The sequence below is a fragment of the Protopterus annectens genome, chromosome 1.part1, assembly GCF_019279795.1.
Source record: "Protopterus annectens isolate FY-2018-M chromosome 1.part1, PAN1.0, whole genome shotgun sequence".
NCBI classification, from domain to species: Eukaryota; Metazoa; Chordata; order Ceratodontiformes; family Protopteridae; genus Protopterus; species Protopterus annectens.
Genome location: NC_056726.1, coordinates 543,785,325 through 543,803,173, shown reverse-complemented (window position 1 = coordinate 543,803,173; position 17,849 = coordinate 543,785,325). Strand labels below are relative to the sequence as shown.

Genomic DNA, 17,849 nt, shown 5'->3' with positions numbered 1-17,849 from the left:
GCAAATATCTTTGTATCTCTCTCTATGGATCTGATGCACAATTATTTGCAGAAGACAGTATTTTCTCTTGCTCAGCACTCCATTAGCCTGATATTTGAAGATAATATACCTGCCTAGATAAGGGTCCTAGATGGGGTAAAAAGTAAAGGAGGGAATGGGCAATCATAGGTTCATAGATTAATATTAAGCTAACTGCCCTTGCGAGCCATTTTAAGCCTAGGCAGATGTTCTTCGTGCATACAGCTGCAGTCATCACACTTGGGTTATCTGCCGTCAGGCGGGTCCTCGGTCGACCGAATTCCAAATTCTAGGTCCAGTGTCGGTTGTCGTCGCTTCTTCCCCGACGTCAGTGTGGCAGGAGTATAAAAGAGGCAGCCGATGCCATTTTCTTCAGTCTTTCTTGCCGCCCGAAGCAGAAGCAGTTCGCAAGTGCCGGTTGGTCAGCTCCTGAGATTTACAAAAGTATTTCAGCCGAAGTCTTCTTTAAAACTAAGTACCCCATTGGGGAAACTTTTCTTGCCTCAGACCGATGTCAGACAAAGTTAATAATTGCATTTCTTGTGGGAAGCAAATACCGCATAAGGATTTTCACTCTTAATGTATACCTTGTTTAGGGCCAGAACACAACGTCTCGGCCTGCCGTTTTTGTGCTAGATTTAACAAGCGCACTATTAAGCGCCGGGCGGAGTTCGCCCTTCATTATTTTGGCAAAACATTTAATTATATTATGTGGTCGGATATGCCGACGCCAGTTTTAGGCAAAACGCAAGGATAAGGACAGACACCCGAGGCCTGCACAGAGTACTGAGACCACGCTAAGGCCGACTACCGGTTCTCAGCGAGGCGCCTACGCAGCCCCTGACTACCGATGAAACCTTATTACTGGTGACTTCAGTACCCAAGGTCACAGGTTCCTCCGCCCCCATTCCCACTGCAGATACTGACGCCATTCATGGCGGAGAAACGGAAAGTTTAGCAAGGCCTGCCATTTCTGAAGGCGTTTTCAGGCCTACCACCTTATCTATTAAATCGTACACTAAATCTAAAGCTCCAATGAAAAAATTAAACAGGGTCCTCAAGCCCCCTCTCGAGGTCCTATGCCCAAAAAACAGATGCTTAAAATGGCTGAGGATTTCATTTCACTCATCAGGGGCTCTCAACCCCCCTCAGACAAAAGACCCAGGATGGAGGAAGACTACCCTTCCTCAGATCAGGCATCTATTACCTCAGGCCTTTCTGAGGACCTGGATTACGCCTATTCCCCTTTTGAAGACTCTGATGCTGAGGACTACTCTTTTGGAGAAACCCTACATACATTGAGAGAGCACTTCCACTGGGAAGGCCAAGATTACTCTGATTCCAAGAAAAGGCTCCGGGAACTTCTGCTGCTTCCCCAGCATAGGCTCCTGGCTACTCCTCCTGTCTTAGATATTTTGGATGATGTGTACGCAGAAGCCAGTATTAATCCAGACTCTCTACCTCCTGCCCCTGTTAAACCAGACTGATATTACCGGGTTCCTGATTCTCACCAGTTCCTTTATAAAAGCCCTTCTGCTGACCCAGAAACTATTTCTCAGGGTCCCAAGGGGATTAAGGCCTCTACTGCTAAAAACCCTTTACCTTCAGAGAGAGATTCCAGAGCATTGGAAAGGTAGGGGGAAAAAGGTGTATACATCAACCACTTTAACCTTGAGGGCATTAAACTGTCACTTTCATATGTTAAAGTATCAGCAGTTCTTGCCATCTCAGCAGAAAAGCAAAATGACAAACAGAACAACCTGATTTGAAAGAGTTGCAGGATTTGTTGCATGGAGCAGAACAAGTGGGGAAGCATACCTTACAGTGTGGTTTTGATGCTTTAGAGGCCTCATGCAGAGCTGCTGTCACGGGGTCTGTCATACGTAGACACGCTTGGTTCAAAACAAACCTTACCAGATCATGTCAAAGCAAAATTATTAGATGCACCACTACAAAAAGACGTACTGTTCGGTGTTAAAGCTGAGGAGGTACTAAAAGTGGAGGAAAAAGCTAAATCTATGCAAACAGTTAAATATTTCTTGCAGGTGCAGCCTCCACACTTCAGCAGAAACTGGCCTTCAAAAAATTGGTTCTTTCCAGCCACGGACATACCCCCAAAGGGGTAGATACAGACGCCCAAGGACAACCTCGAGGATCTTACAGAGCCAGCAATCACCAGCCCCAAGAGGTGGAGAAGACAGAACACCGTCATTTAGAAAGCAGACACAATGACTTTCCCCTTTGCCTGCCAAACAAAGCTATAATGGCAGCACCTTTGGGTGGAAAACTGGCCTTATTTTCAAAAAACTGGCACATTGTTACAAAGGACAAATGGATTCTGGATATTATAGACAGAGACTACAGATTCCACTTTCTCACCCTTCCAAAGATGAGGGGCATGCCAAACCTGCCACAAAATCAATGGGCAGAGGCACAAAAACAAATTTCTGCTCTCATGGATATGCAAGCAATTCAAGAGGTACCTGCAACAGAACAAGGTCAAAGATTTTATTCAAGACTATTCCTGGTACCAAGAAAGAACAAAGACTGGAGACCCATCTTAGACCTATCTATTCTAAACGCATATCTAGAGGTACCAAAATTCAAGATGCTCACATTACAGCAGCTTCTTCCCATGCTGGGCAAGGAGTCTTGTCTGGTAACGCTGGACCTCAAGGAGGCATACCTGCATGTCCCTATCAGACAAGATTGCAGAAGATACCTCAGATTTCTTGCAGGTTCAACCCATTATCAATTCTGTGCATTGCCCTTTGGCTTATCTACTGCGCCCAGAGTGTTTACAAAATGCCTGGCATCAGTAATTGCTTTCTGCAGACGAGGAATAAAAATCTTCTTGTATCTGGATGACTGCCTGATCCAAGCGGACAGCAAGGACATTCTATTGCAACATCTGGCATTTGTAATAAAACTGTTAAATTGCTTGGGGTACACAGTAAACAAAAAGAAATCAAAGCTAATACCCTCTCAACAGATAATTTTCCTGGGTGCCAGCTTAAATACAACAGCCCAGATGGCTTACCTCATGCCAGACAAACAAGGGCAACTGTCTCAATACTTCAACAAAATGGCAACTTTAACCAGGCTAACTGCAAGAAAAATCCTGCAGGCTCTGGGGTTCATGGCATCTTGAATTCTACTAATACCATTTGCAAAGCTGCATATGAGGAAACTACAATGGTACCTAAAAAACTTATGGTCTCAACACAAACACAGCTTGGAAACAATTTTACCATTCATTCCATACCTTCAAAAGGAATTTTTGTGGTGGGCTCAAGCATGCCAAAGAAACACGGGTCTCCCTTTCTGTATACCACAAGCAAGGCAAGTCATTACAACAGCCGCCTCAGACTACGCATGGGGAGCACACATGGCAGACCAGTGCATCCAGGGAAAATGGTCCTAAAAACAGATGCACCTACACATCAACCAAAAGGAGATGCTAGCTGTGCAAAATGCTCTTATGAATTTCAAGGACCTACTGCAACCAGGCCAGCTATTGATAAGGACAGACAGCACCACAGTCATGTGGTACATAAACAAACAGGGAGGGATGCATTCATACCCCCTATGCAGGCAAGCTATGACCCTGTGGAACACAGCATTGGAATGGCAAGTTCAACTACAGGCACAATTCCTGCCAGGGAGGGAAAACACTCTGGCAGACAACTTAAGCAGAAATATGACAGACCCTCACGAATGGAAGTTGCACCCTCAAGTCTTCTCAAAGATAACTCAAGCATGGGGACAGCCAGACATAGATCTGTTTGCCTCCCACAGCAATTACCAGTTGAAAAAATTCTGCTCAAGGACCTATCATCCACAGGCCTGGAAAGAGGACGCACTATCTTTCAGTTGGACAGCATTGACAGTCTACGCCTTCCTGCCTCTACTGACCAAAGTCCTATTAAAAACCAGAGCAGAGAGGCCAAAAAATATTCTCATTGCTCCAGACTGGCCACGACAGCACTGGTATCCTCTCCTAAAAAAACCTCACACTCACCGCCATGGATCCTACCTCAAGTCCCTCTTCTGTTGTCACAGCACAACTACAAGATCCTTCACAGCCAGCTCAGAAGTATAAATTTAGCTGCATGGAAAATACCTTAATTTGCCAGCAGGCTCTCCTCTCCAAGGAGGTACAGGATGTCCTCTCAGAGGCCATGAGACCCTCTTCTAGGAAAACCTATTCCGCCAAATTGAAACTATTTTGCTCCTGGAATCAAGCAAAGGGCCAGAATACTTGGGTAATAAATATACACAGATTTTACAGCACCTAGCTGAGATGTTAAACAGTGGCCTTTCCTTCTCTTCTATCAAGATCCACGCTTCAGCAATTTCAGCACAGCACAATACAATACGGATCCTCCTTTATTCTCACATCCTCTAAAGCAGTTCCTCAGAGGGGCAAAAAATATAAAACCCCCACGGAAACCACCAGCTCCAGCTTGGGACCTCAACTTCGTATTGGAGAAGCTGACACTGCCTCCTTTTGAGCTGGCCTCTTCAGCAGAGTTGTAATACTTGTCGTGGAAAACAGCTTTGCTTCTGGCTATTACCTCAGCACGCAGGGTTTCGGAACTACAGGCCCTCATGGCTGTGCAACCATTCATCATTTTCCATCAGGACAGGGTTTCCTTACAAACAAACCCTACCTTCATGCCAAAGGTAGTATCCAGTGTGGCTTTGAATCAGACTATTCATTTACCTACCTTTTATCCAAATCCCCAGAACAAAGGGGAGAGGCTACTCCACTCCTTGGACATTCACAGGCAACTTTGTTATTACTTGGACAGAACAAAGTCATTCAGGAAATCTGAGCAGCTCTTTGTGTCCTATGCTACAGGTGCTCAAGGAAAGGCCATTTCCAAATGGACTATTTCAAAATGGATAGCCCACTGCATACGCTTTTGTTATTCATTTCATGGAAAATCAGTGCCTGTATACATCAGATCCCACTCCACCAGGGCTACAGCTACCTCAGCAGCTTTCCTCAGGGGGGTCCCTACCAAGGACATTCTGGAAGCAGCTACTTTGAGTTCAGTGCACACTTTCACCAAACACTACCACCTTCCACTATACTCAAAATCTAGAGCGGGCTTTGCCACAGCAGTCCTGCAGGGCATTTTAGCTCCTCCTAACTCCGCTTAGTACCAGCCACCCTTACTTAGCTTTGGGATTCTACCCAAGTGTGATGACTGCAGCTGTATGCACAAAGAACATAGTACAGTTTTGTACCTACCATAAATGTAGATGTTCTAGTGCGCATACAGCTGCAGTCCAGGTTACCATCCCTCCCTCCATCCCCTCTTAGGGCAGAGCTTATGACAAACACCTTTAACATGCAACCTATTTGGGGTATTCCTATATGGTGTATTTGCTTGCAACTACTGTTTTGATTTATCTACTTATGTATGTTTGCATAACATCATGTATTTCCTTCCTTTCTGGGGGCACCTGACATCTGGGGCAAGAAACTGAAGAAAATGGTGTCGGCTGCCTCTTTTATACCCCTGCCGCACTGACGTCGGGGAAGAAGTGACGACATCCGATGCCAGACCTAGACTTTGGAATTCGGCCGACCAAGGATGGCAGATAAGCCAAGTGTGATGACTGCAGCTGTATGCGCACTCTAGCATCTACATTTTATGGTAGGTACAAAACTGTACTTTATCCCTTGTGAGACTCGAACCCTGCACTTTGTGTTTTTAAGGCAAACACCTTAACCATTAAGCCACCTTCCCAACCCCTATTTTGTCTGGTTTTCCCTGGTTAAGTTTGAATGTCAAATTGCCTCCTAGTTTTAATTTTAGATTATGAACTCTCAAATTCCCCTTTTTAATCTAAGCTGTTTGATATCCCACAGAGCTGGATTTAAATACCAGCTGCACATTTTCAACTTTATTGAAAGCCTTTTTAGCATCTACGCTTTAATTTTAGAAGTGATTTCTATGATTAGCTGCATCATTCTGTAGGATTACTGATGTCCTTCAAGGATGCATCTGCAGTCATCACATATGGGTTGTCCTGCCTCAGGCAGCCCTTCGGTCGGCCGGATTCCAAAGTCTGGGTCCAGCGTCTGCTGATGTCGCCCTCTCCCCGACGTCAGAGCGCCTGGGGTATAAAAGCATCAGCCGACGCCATCTTCCTCAGTCTTTCTTGCCGCATGGTGCCCGAAGCAGAAGCAGTTCCGAAGTGCCGGTCGGCTAGCTCCTGTAATTCAGCTACCGAAGACTTCAAAAGCTAAGTACCCCGTTGGGGACTCTTTCTTGCCTCAGCCGATGTCAGATAAAGTTAATAATTGTTTAACTTGTGGGAAACAAATACCTCATAAGGATTTCCACTCTTACTGCCTCCCCTGCCTAGGCCCAGACCACGACGTCTCGGCCTGTTCAGCCTGTGCTTCATTCAACCGACGCACTCTTAGACGTCTGGCGGAGTTTGCAGAGGAATTTTTGGGGGCTAGTTTTTCTTACAATATGCCGTCGGAGACTCAGACTTCACATTTAACAACGAAAAGAAACTGCAGGACAAGGACCGACACACGCGGGCCGCGGTTTCGGCTGAAACCACGGCCAGGCCTACGCGAGTGTCTCTGTCTCGGCTGACTGAGTCCTTGGTACTTCCGACCCCCGCTCAACCGACAACCTCGGCCCTGGAGGCCCCTGCTGAGTCGGTTATTGAATTTCCCTCAAACTGGTGTCTTGGAAACTTCTGACACCATTCCTCTAGACAAAATTACACCAGCACGTGGTGCAGCTAGGCCTCCTGCATCCATGTCCATAAAGGCTTTCACCAGGGCTAAAGCTGCTAAACATCCAAAAGCTATGCCTCCCAGGGTTATTCCTCAGGGACCCTCTACCAGTTCACAGATTCTAACTTTAGCAGAGGACCTTATCTCCTTAATTAGGGGCTCTCAACCCCATCCGGACAGAGGCTCTCAACCCCCTCTAGACAAAAGGCCCAGGGTTGAGCCCTCTGATCCCCACTCCTCAGAGGAGGCCTCTGATGGCTCTGCTCTCTGACTACCAGGAGGAGGCTTTTTCGGCCTACGAGGATTCTGATGCAGAGGAATCAATCCTCTCTGCTTCCCCTCCTGAAGAACTATCCTTCAGGGAGACCCTTCACACTAAGAGAGCATTTCAAATGGCAGGGCCAGGAATTCTCTGACTCCAGGAAAAGATTAAGAACTTTTCTGCATTTACCTCAGCATAGACCTTTGGCTATTCCTCCTGTTTTGACCGTCATTGATGATGTGTACTCTGAGTCTAGCATAACCCCTGACACACTTCCTCCGACCCCTGCCAAACCCGATAGGTACTACAGGGTCCCGGACTCGCATCTTTTTCTTTACAAGGCCCACTCTGCTGATCCAGAAACTATTTCCCAGGGCCCTAAAGGGGTTGCAGCTACCACTTCTACTAAAAATCCACTCCCCTCTGAAAGGGAGTCCAGGGCTTTAGAGAGATGGGGTAAAAAAGTGTATACTTCTGCTACTCTTTCTATGAGGGCGTTAAATTGTCAATTTCATATGATACAGTACCAAGAGTATTTGTTAGATGAATTGCATAAGAAACTGTCTTCTCCTGAACCCCTAGATCGCAAATCACTTCAGGATCTGGTACATAACTCCCAGCAGGTTAGCAACCATTTCTTACAGTGTGGTTATGATTCAATGGAAGCTTCATGTAGGTCTGCTATGACAGGTGCAGTCATACGTAGGCATGCTTGGCTGAAGGAACAATCTCTGCCAGACCATGTTAAAGCTAAGCTTCTGGATGCTCCACTGGAAAAGCAAAAGTTATTTGGCTCCACTGCTCAGGAGGTCTTAAAGAAATTTGAGGAAAAGGCAAAATCTGTACAAACAGTCAAAGATTTTCTACAAGTCCAACCACCAAGATTCAGCAGAAATTGGCCTACCAAGAATTGGTCCTTTCCGGACACAGATTCCAGAGACAAGAACAGGCGTGCCAGAGGTAGAGGGCAAGCTAGAGGCTCCTACAGAGGACGTCAATGGCAGCCTCCCAACCAGAGAGGTAGTGCAGGACCTTCAACTGCTGCACAAGGACAGACTCAGTGACTTTGCTTTGACTCCGCCAACCAGGGCTCAATTAGAAGCACCTTTGGGCGGAAAGCTTTCCTTATTCTCAGAAAATTGGCACAGTATTACAAGAGACAAATGGACACTGCAAATAATAGACAAAGGATACAGGTTCCATTTTCACACATTGCCAAAAAGAAAAGGCATGCCAGACCTGCCACCAAATCAAAGGGCAGAGGCTTTGAAACAAATCTCCAACTTAATGCAAATGAAAGCTATAGAAAAGGTTCCTCTTTCAGAACAAGGCCAAGAATTTTACTCCAGACTATTCCTTGTTCCAAGAAAAGAAAATCAATGGAGGCCTATTCTCGACTTGTCCGCACTGATTACTTATCTCATTGTGCCAAAATTCAAAATGCTGACTCTACAGCAACTCCTTCCCATGTTGGGCAAGGGGTCTTGGCTGGTGACTCTAGACCTCAAGGAGACATACCTGCATGTCCCTATCAGACAAAGTTGCAGAAGACACCTCAGATTTTTTGCAGGTTCAGAGCATTATCAATTCTCAGCATTGCCCTTTGGCTTATTTACTGCGCCCAGAGTATTCACGAAATGCCTGGCATCAGTAATTGCACACTGCAGACTTCAGGGGATTCAGATATACCCATATCTGGATGACTGCCTTATACAAGCGGACAGCCAACAAACTTTGGTAAAAGACTTGAATTATGCCATCCGCCTACTGCAGGCCTTGGGATATACAGTCAACATTCACAAATCAAGACTTGTTCTATCCCAAAGAGTAACTTTTCTGGGTGCGGATCTAGACACAACCACCCAAATGGCTTTTCTCACAGAAGAAAAACAGACAACTACCGGATTACTTCAAGAATCTGACAAGACAAACTCAGCTGACTGCAAGGAAATTCCTGCAGGCCCTGGGTTACATGGCATCTTGCATTCTTCTGATTCCACAAGCAAGGCTGCATATGAGGAAACTACAATGGTACCCAAGGAGTTTATGGACACAGCACAGTCACAGCTTAGAAACTTTGATCCCACTCATTCCATGCCTCCAAAAGGAATTTCTGTGGTGGGCTCAAGCAAGCCAGTCGAACAGGGGTCTGCCCTTCAGCAAACCAATAGCCAGCCAAACCATTACAATGGACGCTTCAGACCACGGTTGGGGAGCACACATGGAGGGCAGATGTATCCAAGGATTATGGTCACAAAAGGAGCTACGCATGCAGATAAACCAAAAGGAAATGCTGGCAGTGATGCATGCAATCGAGGTCTTCAAACCCTTTCTGCATCAAGGCCACCTGCTAATAAGGACAGACAACACCACAGTTATGTGGTACATAAACGAGCAAGGAGGCACCCTTTCCTACCCTCTTTGCAGATTGGCAATGAATCTGTGGGAACTTTCCTTGAAACTCAATATAGAGCTGCAATCCCAGTTTGTGCCAGGAAAAGACAATATACTGGCGGACAGCTTAAGCAGAAATGTCATGGATGCACACTTATGGATGCTGCACCCAGACATCTTCCTACAGATAACACAGTCATGGGGAAGGCCAGACCTAGATCTTTTTGCCTCCCCCCCCCCCCCCCCCTACAATCATCAACTGAAGAAATTCTGCTCAAGGACATACCACCCACAAGCATGGAAAGTGGACGCCCTATCTTTCAGCTGGAGAACTCTAACAGTGTATGCATTTCCACCTCTTCCATTAATGACCAAGGTCTTACTGAAGATCAGGACAGAGCAGCCAAAAGTGATTCTGATAGCTCCAGACTGGCCAAGACAGCACTGGTACCCACTGTTAAAGAGCATGTCACGCACGAAGCCATGGCCTCTTCCTCAATGGCCACTTCTCCTGACACAGCACAGTTACAGAACTCTGCATTCCAACCTGAAAACCTTGCAACTAACAGCCTGGAAAATACCTTGACTCCTCCTCAGAATAAGCTATCCAAGAGAGTGAAGGATATCATCATGGAAGCTCGCAGGCCTTCCACAAGAAAGGCATATTCAGCAAAATGGAAAAGATTTCACACTTGGAGCACCACAAAGGGCCTAGATGCGACCGTGATGAACATGGCACATATCCTGGAATACTTGGCAGAAATGCTCCATAATGGCCCGTCTTACTCTTCCGTTAAAATTCATGCTTCAGCAGTTTTAGCAGAGTACAGTACTGACCCACCTGTCTTTTCTCATCCTCTCCTAAGACAGTCTCTAAGAGGAATTAAAAACATCAATCCTCCAAGGAAACCTCCAGTGTCTACTTTGGGACCTTAACTTCGTGTTGGAAAAACTAACTCTGCCTCCCTTTGAACCAGCAGCATCTGCAGAACTACAGTTCCTGTCTTGGAAGACCGCCTTCCTTCTGGCTATAACCTCAGCAAGAAGAGTATGAGTTACAGGCCCTCATGGTAGTACAGCCATTTCTTATTTTTCATCGGGACAGTCTCATTGAGAACCAATCCTTCATTTATGCCAAAGGTGGTATCCAGGGTCTCATTAAACCAAGCTATTCACCTGCCTACCTTCTTTCCAAATCCAAAAAACAAAGGGGAGAAACTAATGCACACCCTGGACATACAGACAGTTGCGCTACTACTTGGACAGAACTAAAAGCTACAGAAAAACTGATCAGCTGTTGGAGGCATATGCTGCTGGTGCACAAGGAAAAGCGATTTCCAAACATCCAATTTCAAAATGGATAGGGAATTGCATACGTTTTTGTTATTCCTTTCATGGAAAAACCGTGCCAGCTAACATTAGACCTCATTCCACCAGAGCCACAGCCACCTCCACAGCCTTCTTAAGAGGGGTGGCTACCAAGGACATTTTAGAAGCTGCTACATGGAGCTCCGTGCATACATTTTCCAGGCATTACAATTTACCTTTATATTCCAGATCCAGAGCAAGCTTTGCTACGGCAGTCCTGCAGGGCATTTTAGCTACACCATCCTTTACACAGATCCTCCACCCCCAGTATGGCTATGGTATTCTACCCATATGTGATGACTGTACTATGTCCTTCAAGGATGCATCTGCAGTTTTGTACCTACCATAAATGTAGATTTCCGATAGGTATGCATCTGCAGTCAGGTTTACCCTCCCTCCTTCCCCTCTTGGGTATTTATTGGGTACTTCCCCTCTCATAGCTAGCTGGGGTTATCTATTATGGTGTATTTGTTTTTTATATATATATATATATATATATATATATATATATATATATATATATATATATATATAAAAAATAGGGAGAGGGAGACTGAGAGGGAGAGACTTTTCATTTTTTTTTTTTCTTCAGCTAAGATTGTTGCAAAAACCGTAGTCATAGTTAAGAATGGTGACTGGTCTGCATGGTCTCTGCCCTCTTTTGGTAGGAATTTGTCTTTTGTCCAGTTACAGTATTGCCTTGAAATATAAAAACTGTGTTCCTTGATTACTGGGTAAAAGGACAGTAGTAATCATGGACATTTTTAAATACTGTTGAAGCGACCCAGAAGAGGCCTTCAGGCTTTTAGTGAGCTTTGGTATTGGGTTGAGAGTATGCCAACTGAGGAAGTGCATCCACATATATTTAAACTCTGGTGCAATATCAAAACGCCAGACAGTGATTAGGGTAATGCATGTTTGACCTTGACCCAAAGACAGACCAGGTTATCTAGCCTTTAGAATGTGAGCGCGAGGAATTTCCATGTTGCTATTAAGCAGAAAAAAGTCTGGTATTGAGCTGAATATGCAGAGGGAGATGCATTTATAATGCCATTTTCCCCACTTTTTGTTGCTACCACAGTTTTGCTAGAAGGCATTGTTTAAAAAAAAAAAAAAAAAAAAAAAAAGTTTAGTGTTTATCTAAAACATTACTTTTATTGAGCCAGCTGTTTCAAGTGGCTATGCAGTATGTTAAGTTGTATGATGTGTACTGCAACTTGAACTACTTGGTCACTTGTTGGCCAGCAGTGTGACTGAATCTCCTTTATGAAATGGTAGCAGCTTTGTTGTCCATGTGGAAGGCCACCTCTGCATCTTTCTGTGTATGCAAGTAGTAGTTCCAGCGAGAAACATTGTTGCCTTTAGGTGGGCAAAGTTTTCGGACTGTAGGTGAGATTTTCTATTTCACTTTTTATTTAGTGGCTGTAGGATTTTTCTGCCTCTATTTACAAATAAGTGAAAACGAGTAAGCAGGATACATTTAGAAACTTCTTCCAATAGAATAGACAGGACCACAGAATTGAAGAAAAGTGTCCTTAACAGAGAAGTAGCTTTAAAGAGAAGAAACGAGCAGAATGCTTTTAAAGGTTGAATGCAATCAGTTTACCACTCTAAGGCAAGGGTTGGCAGCAGAGGTAAGGAAGTTGGGTGTAATCTTTCTTGGGTAATTTTTTTTTAATATTTTTATTTTTTGCAATTGGCTTTCGGCCATTCTGCATTCCCCATAACAGGATTCCGTTATCACTTTAATACATTTCCTTGAATTCTTGTTTGGCATCACGACAGTAGTGGTAAAAGTTTGCTTTGCCTGATTTTAGGTTCATAGGTTCATAGGTTAGTACTAAGCTAACTGCCCTTGCGAGCCATTTTAAGCTTAAATATCATCTTCTGAAACAAACCCTGCTGCCACCTGTGTTGTGTAGCACCTTAACCTTAACCACCACCCCCACCCCCTCCAACCCCTGTAGACATATTCCATAAATGCAATGAAAATGAATTGTGTAATTCTCTGTGTAATGTTTGCATAGTTTGCAGTCCTAAGAGATGTCAAATAACTGACTTTTGGAAGGGGTGAGGGTAAGGCGAGATGGTTTGAGACCTACTTGACTAGAAGTTTCACTTTTTTTCTAAGCTAAATTCAAACAAGGGGTCAGCTGATTTCTCAGCAAGATGTTTTTCATCCTATCCCCCTCTGATGTATTTTCCTGAAAGTGGTGTATCTGTTTGTAGGAAGTGGGATAAGAAGCTTGCTTGGGCATAAGTGGAATCTGCAGATGAAGGACCAAATGCCACTTGTTGAAGTCATGAGATGTGTGAGAGTTTTCCTTTTCCCCAACAGATTCACATTATTGAAGTCTATCTCCTTGTTTCTTCTGCAGATCAGAAATTTGAAGTGTGGAGCATCGAATCTTGTGAACCAAACTCCAGTAGCAAGGCGTATAGCCGAGACTTTACCAGAACACAACGCCTGCTGTTATGGTAAGTCTGAACTTGCTGTATTTAAGGTTTCCAATTAATTTTTCCTTTGAGCCTTGGGAGACTAGTGCTTTCCCTTCTTTGAATGTGATCTTTGCAGGTGAAGCTGGATTCGCTGGCCACTTGTGGGTGAGTGGAGACATTATCGTCTGCTTCTAGCCTATGTATGTGAATGTGAGACATATGGTGTGATATCTGTGTATCTGGCTTTGAAGCTGTCGTACAGAATGGAGAAAAGACTTTGTCAAATGATCAATGTTTTGTAAACCCACAACTACCATTTTGTACATCAAGACTATTTAACATTTGTTTACTAAGAAAGTTTGACTGGACCAGAAAGTGCCCATTTTCAATGGAGGCCTGGGGAGAAAATCTCCAGTCTTCAAAAAATCAATTGTAGATGCTTTGTGATTTAAAATGTTACAGTACAAGACCTAGGGAAAAATGTAGTGAGGAAAACATAGAACATACTGTTTTTCATTGTGTTCTACTATGAAACCTAATGAGTTGCCTAAAATGTGAGGAAAAACTCATTTGTTGCATAGTTTAGTATGCAATAAATGTTATCTTGGACAATTCTAGTAAGATATTTAAGAGATATTAGAGATTACGTGATTAGAGACTGAGGGTAGATTCAGTGTTGTCTTGGTGTGAGGGTGCTTATTGTGGTTTTATAGAAGGAAGAAAGATTGAGAGGAGGAGGTTATAAGGAGTGCTGGATAAGGGAGCCTTTAGATCAGGTGAGAAGGGAGGAAAGCGGTAGAGGGGTGTCCAACCTTTTGGCTTGCCGGGGCTGCATTGAGTGAACAGAAATGGTCCTGGGGCCGCATATAAAATATATGGTATAGTTAACTCTCTTGCTGCCGCGGGCGACGAAAGTCGACCTGGCTGTACTGTAGGTGCATATGAACAATGAATAAATGTAATAAATGCCCAATAGTTACCTTAAAATTCTAATTCTCTACTCTAACAGTTAACTCTAACATCTTAATTTAAAAAAAAAAGGTTATATATAATTTTTTTTTTTTTTTTTTTTTTTTATACAAATCAACAGATATTCACTACAGCACTAACATTTCTCAATGGGAAAACCACTCCAGCAGTCCAACTACGTAAAATGTTAACATTAGCAGTCCTACAATATTATAATCCACAAAAATAACAAATTTGCAAGAAAGTAAAGCATTCACATTACTGACTTATAGGTTCATAGGTTCATACTAGGCTATCTGCCCGAGGGCATTTACAAGCCTAGCCCATAGTTTTGTGGCTTACGCCACCCCTTTAGTATGGGGAACTATACCCATTATTTTGCTGTGCCTCTGTTGAGCAGTGACACTGAGGTAATCCCTGGGGTATATCTGCGATCTCCCATCCATTGGTCAAGATTTCTCTTGAACAAGGCCAGCGAGGTGCTCTGCCTCACATATACCGAGATTTTATTCCACAGCATAGGGAGTCTTTGGGTGATGAATCTATCCCTCCAGCACGTCCTATTAATAGCCGTGTTGAGGTTTAAGTCTCCCGCCCTTGTGGCTCTGACGGATCTAGATTTTTTGAGGTGAAGCATATTCATCAAATCTGGGTTTGACATGGCCTTGTATGTTAAGCAAAGGTCACCTCTGAGCAAGCGGTAAGCGACTGAATAGAGCTGGAGTTCTTTCAGTCGGGCAGCATAGGACAGATGTTTGAGACCCTTTATCCTTTTGGTGAGGAACTTTTGTGGCCTCTCCAGCTGCTGCAAGTGTCGGGTCAGATACATTCCGAATGGGGCATTGTACTCAATCATTGGTCTGAGTGATGAGTATAGGGAGACTATGACCTCCCTTGATCTAGATGAGAATCCCTTCATGATAAGGTGGGCAATGTAGAAGGTCTTCCTAACTACTTTAGCTACATGGGTGTTGAATGACAGACTACTATCAACCTGGGTCCCCAGGTCCCTGATAACTTCTGTGCTCAGTGGATTGCCACCTATTTGGTAGCTAGGGGTAACATTGTTTTTCCTGAAGGGTATGACTATGCATTTTTTGGCATTTAACTTTAGGCCATGGCTCTGGCACCAGTTATCCGTTTCTGAGACCCTTCTGAAGGATATCTGTGTCAGATGTGTTTTCTACTATGGCGCCCAGTTTGCAGTCATCTGCAAACTTTGTCAGCCATAACCCTCCTGTGTTTGCTTGTACTTCGGAAAAGTAGATGCCAAACAAGAGTGGGCCCAGGACTGAGCCCTGTGGTACACCACTTGTGACAGGCTTTGAGTCTGACATGGCGCCAGCAACTCTGACCCTGTGGGTTCTGTCACTCAGCCAGTTTGCAACCCATCTTGTGATGTATGGGTTAACATTTAAGCTGATGAGTTTTTCAATGATACCCGAGTGGGGTATTGTATCGAGGCCTTCGCCAGATCGAGGTAGGCTGTATGGACTGCCTTTCCTCATCAATGGCTTTGGTGACTGTTTCAAAAGTCAACCAAGTTTAGAAGGCATGATCTGCCTTTGACAAAGCCAAACTGGGATGGATCCAAAGTCTGCAAATTCCTATGTCTTTATTTATGAGGTCCATTATGATCCTCTCCATGGCTTTGCAGATAAGGCTTGTCAAGCTAATGGGCGGTAATTTCCAGGGTCGGTGGAGGCACCGCCTTTGTGAAGTGGGACCACAGTTGCAGTGCGCCACTCCTGGAGTGCGTATCCAGAGGTAAGACTATGATTAAACAGCTGTCCTAGCTGTGGGTTTAATTCCTCGTTGAGTTCGTGGAGCACACAGCCGGGACACCATCAGGTCCCATGGATGCTGTGTTTTTGCTTTGGAGAGAGCAGTTCTCACTTGGGCGTTGGAGATGTTTGGGGGCTGCAATCGCTTGGTATAGATATCTCTCCTTTTGGGGAGGGGAGTTTGCACTGAACCTGTCAGCCAGTATGTTGGCAATGTCTGTAGGATCAGTAATCTTCACATCATTTTGAACTAGTTCTGAGCATATCTGGTAGTTTCCTCCCAGGTTTCTAACATAGCTAAAGAAGGCCTTATGATTGTCTTTTGAGTCTTTAGCTATTTTTCTCTCAAAATTTGCTTTGGATGATTTTATGAGAGCTCTTAGTTTTTTACTTATAGTGATCAAGGGTGTCTTACCTTTTAAGGATTTTGCTCTATCTTGTAGTAACTTCCTCCTTTTGTCTTTTTTGTCTTTTGTCTTAAAACATTTCTAAATGGTACTTGCGTATTATCGCAACCACATTTTTGCGGTAATGCTAGTTGCTTCTGTTTAGGTGAAGAAATTGTAATAAACTTTTATAAAGTTTAAGAACATGTTTTCTGTAATGTTTTTAAGTTTTAGGAATGTTTGCCATTCAAACCGCTGAGAAAATAAGTGTTGAAAATAGGTTTCCCGTTTTATCGCTAGCAACTCTTGTCAGTTAAGCATGTCCCATACTACTTCATATGCATTCCTTTTCTCGTGCCATCAAATGTTGTCAAAGCAATCCACATCATCTGTGCTTTGTACGCAGAAAAGCATTACAACACCAACTAAACAATTCATATCTCTAGAGCCGTAATACATACTAAAATCAATGCAATTAAAACAGACATTGCACTAAAAACAGAAGCATCAGTACATAAAAGCAAAGCAGTACTGTCTACTTATAACGTTTACTAAGTATGTTTCATTTTTCCTAACAACCTTTCATTATATCGTTTGTAAAAGTTTAACCATTAAATACTTTACTTACATTAAATTGCATGTGTCCCACTTACTCTATACTGTTTGAAAAACTTAAACCATTAAATACTTTAACTACATTACTTTGTATGTGCCCTGTTTTTTTCTTTTCAACTAAAAACATTCAGTTAAAATAAGGTAAACGTGAAGAATAATCCTTCTGGCTTGTGTCCCATTTCTTCTTTTAAGTAATAAGTCCAAAAATAAGGTAAAGCTGAAAAATAAATCTCCGGAAAGCTCATCACATCGTACGTTAAGTCCCACAGTCCTTTCAGGCTACCATATGTATACATACAACCACTGTTATCGCTGATTTAAATGCTCAACGTCTTTACACCACGCTACCCACAACTCTTAAAATTGTACCTGCTAATCGTTTATAAAAAGCACCATCAATATCCCAGCACACTTTATAACAGTTTACCTTTCCCTCTTGCACTTCATTTTTGTTATTAAAGTAAACGTCAGAAGCATATACCGTATCGCAAAATGTGGTTGCGATAATATGCAAGTACCTTCTAAAGTTACAAGAGGGTCTCACCCAAGCAAATGACTGGTGCCAGAAACATGGCCTCAAGCTAAATGTCAAAAATGCATCATCATCCCCTTTGGGGAGAGTCATGTCCCCACAAATTATCACATTAATAATGTTGTAAGCACGCAATCAGTTGTGAGGTGCTTGGGCACTCTGATAGAAAACCTGCCTTTTGACCACCATGTTGTCTCCATTGTATGGAAAGATCCTTACATGGCCCACCTCATTAGTAAGGCTATCTCATCCAAGGACAAGGTGATCATAACATCAAACTTACAAAACCACCACGTTTGTTTGAAAAAAA

General features: G+C 43.6%; 1 protein-coding gene across 1 annotated transcript in view; it reads left to right on the top strand.

Annotated features, from left to right (window-relative positions):
• The window catches only part of CTNND1 (catenin delta 1), a gene marked incomplete in the record, with an annotated part of 1,335,518 nt that overhangs the window by 296,769 nt on the left and 1,020,900 nt on the right, over nucleotides 1-17,849 (top strand). The window contains 1 exon segment of the mRNA XM_044076626.1: nucleotides 13,193-13,292.